Source organism: Cyprinodon variegatus, unplaced genomic scaffold (assembly GCF_000732505.1).
Source record: "Cyprinodon variegatus isolate N-32 unplaced genomic scaffold, C_variegatus-1.0 Scaffold624, whole genome shotgun sequence".
Lineage (NCBI taxonomy): Eukaryota > Metazoa > Chordata > Actinopteri > Cyprinodontiformes > Cyprinodontidae > Cyprinodon > Cyprinodon variegatus.
In genome coordinates this window covers 249,181-252,681 of record NW_015151077.1, presented here as the reverse complement: position 1 = coordinate 252,681, position 3,501 = coordinate 249,181, and positions in this window count along the sequence as shown.

The window sequence follows — 3,501 nt, the reverse complement described above, 5'->3', positions numbered from 1 at the left end:
ACTAACAGTAATTTCTTAAACACTAAACAGAACAGTATTGCTCTTTTATTCTTAATACTTTCAATCTTGTAGCCTTGAACAGCGGTTGTGCTTTCTGTTTTCCATGAGACTTCAGCATACAGTGCACCTCGCCAAGGTGTCATCATTTCTCACCATGGCCGGTTCTAGACAGGGGCCAATGGGGGCCAGTGCCCCTATAGATCATGACCTGGCCCCTGTTATGGCCCCTGTACTAAAGACATGATACTTAAAAGGAATTCTAATGATGATCTGGGCTGGAACAGACATGATTACTGATAGGTCATTTGGATCTATTTTATTTGATTCATTACAAATTCAGTTTTACTAATTATTCAAAAACAATGAGGTGATAGTTTCAGTGGTACTGAGATAGGATCCCAGTTTTCATCTATCAAATGTTTGTTTTTTTTCCAGAAAAAAAAAAAAATGTTATAATTTTTACAGATGAATTTAACAGTTCTTCTTGAGTTCAAATTTATAGAAAACTGTAGTTTTACCTTAAATTAAGTCAATAAATATGTAAAATTCTTAAATAATAAATGTATATTGACCTCATAAGAAATACAATATTTTTTTTTAACCTCATTGAAAAGAAATTTCCCTTCATGCAGCTCTCTTTATATATTTGAATCTCTTGCCCTGATTATTTATTTCATGCTTTTCTGGGCCCCCATGAAAACACTCTGGCCCCCTCCTGGCCCCCTGGTAGCCTACATTTGGTCTAGATCCGCCACTGTATCCTCCCCCTCATTAGACGTAGATATACTTTAGTATATTCTGCTGTAAAATAAGTCCTATACTGTATATCAATTTTTTACTCGAGGATTGAACCTCTGCCGTTTCACAGGATGCACAGCTCTGAGTGGTAACTAGGTGCTGCCAGAGACAGAACTGTGCACAGGTTTCACCAGCAACCTCTTCCTCACCCCGCTCTCTCTTGTTCCTGGGCAAACAAAGTAGTTCTAATCCTCACATGATGCATGAATCATTGTACCGCCTGCTCGCTCTCATTCGCATTAAAAAACTCCACCTCACAGTCTAAAATCCGGGATAATTTATCCGACTCGCGGAAATCCGTGAACATCTATCCATATCAGGGAGAGACTTGGGATGTCTGCATTACATAGTTTGGGGCTCTGAAAACTGTCCGGCTTACTGCAGGTTCTACTACTGCAGCAGCCGCACTGACATGTTCACTGCTTGGTTCGCCGTCGCCTCCACTAAAACCACCACCACCATCATCATATTTAGCATCAGACACCGGAGCAGATGAAGGGCCTGCTGTTGGGAACATGTCAGTCAGTTTGACACAGTTCGCAGCGTCCGTTTGAAGAACTTTCTTTTCCATTACTACTGTGAACGCCGCTGCATAAAGTTCCAATGGAGAGTGAAGGTGTTTTTCTACTTTCTGATTGGCCTAGCCCTTCAGACTGTCAGGGATGATAACCAATGGGCTGCAGTAGCCTGTGGTAAGGGCCGGATGATCGGAACAGACTCTTGCACTCCTGATTTTATTTTTCTTCATGCATTATGCAAATATAACGAGGCTACGACGGAGTATTAGAGCCACACATGAAGAGAAAAATATTTTTGCCATGACGAGATTAAACTCGACATGTCGACTTTAAACTCGCCATTTCGAGAATAAAGTTGAAATGTCTTGTTGAGTTTAATCTCGACGTGTCGACTTTAAACTCGCCCTGTCGACTTTAAACTCGCCATTTCGAGAATAAAGTTGATATATCGACATTCCAAAGTTTGGAGAAAAGAGCAACCGCGCTCCACAGCTGCAGTCTGCGTTTTAAGAGTGAAGGTAGTCTTTGACGTGCTGCAACTGTATAATCATCACAGAAAGTACAATTTGACCAAATCATCTACACAAGGCATGTCTGATTCTGGATTCTGTGCATGTAACCTGTGCAGCGGTTGGCTCTCTTGAACTAATTTCAACTTTATTGTCGACACGTCGAGATTAAACTCAACATGACATTTCAACTTTATTCTCGAAATGTCGACTTTAAAGTCGACGTGTCGAGTTTAATCTCGTCATGGCAAAAATATTTTTTCTCTTCATGTGTGGCCGTAATACTCCGTCGTAAGAGGCCGATATATAATAATAATAATACATATTATTAATATGTATTACATATTATTAATTATTAATGTCAGGTCTGCCGACCCAAACAGCACGTTGGCCCGCCGGGCAAATGCCCGGTACGCCCCTGGTAATCGGGCGTACCGGGCATTTGCCATGCCTGGGTATAAGTACAATTTCAAAATAGAAGGTTGCCTTTGAAAGTTTAAGCTTATACTTTTGTTTTAAGAAAGGGGCAAATGCTATATTTTATGTCACCATGTGCCACAGAGCTACACCCATCATCACTGTGTTGCCTTGGCAACAACTGCTTTCTTTTTCCATTGGAGGGGAGAGGCTGTCCCATTCTCGCTTATCACCCCCCCCACCCCCTTTAATCAAGGCACCTTCCACAGCTTTCCTCAAGGTGGTAATATTTATTTGGAGCTCTATCATACAAATACATAGTTAAAAAAATGATATCACTGTAGCTACTGACTAGTTACATTTCCTTTAGTATTAGTAGTTTTACTGTCGTTCCATTGTACTTAGTTTTACTTGAGTAACAATATAAAGTCTCACAACTCTTACCTTTGCAACTTCTCTCAGAAAAGAACAAGCTTGTTTGCTTGAAACCTTTTGTAATTAAACTTCACAGTTTTCATATTTTCTATTCTTCTGTCATTTTAAGGCCAAGTGAACAGACGGTAAACAGTACAATGAATCATGTTACTGAAGTAACTAAACAGAAAATACTATATTATTTGACATTATTTTTAATAGAATTGTAATAAAAGGTACAATTTGGAAAGTATGTCTTATCCAGAATTTGCTATTGATTAATTACTGTATGTTGTATATATTTTTATCTCGTCTCAGGCCCAGGTTTTTTTCCTACTGATCCATTTTCCAACGCGTTATCCCAGCTGTGGTCACGAGGGGTGCTGGTGTCTATCTCCAGGCGAGAGGCGGGGTAAACCCTGGACAGGTCACCAGTCCTTCTTCCCTCTGATCTTTTAGGCTTAAATAGTATTATTAAAACTAAGTACCAAAGTACTATTAGCTTTGTACTCAGCCATGAATTATTTCACTGAAATCAGAAAGCCTTAACTGTCAGAAAATTTAATTTCTTTTAAGGTTGGAATGACACTTTTTTTTTTCTTGCGGCGACTAGCAAAAACAACCTCCTTGGAGATTTTCATGTTAAAATGTCTTACAACTTTTTTCAAAGACCAAACACTTTTTGTCACAACCTGAGGTAGATGAACACCAAACTGTAGAAATGAACGGAAATTAATCCACTTTCCAAGTTATCTTTCTTGGAAAATAAATTTTTTAGTTAAAAGGGTCTGACTGCATCACTAATTCATTAGAGAACTGGCTGGATGTGCTCTCTTCATCCTCTG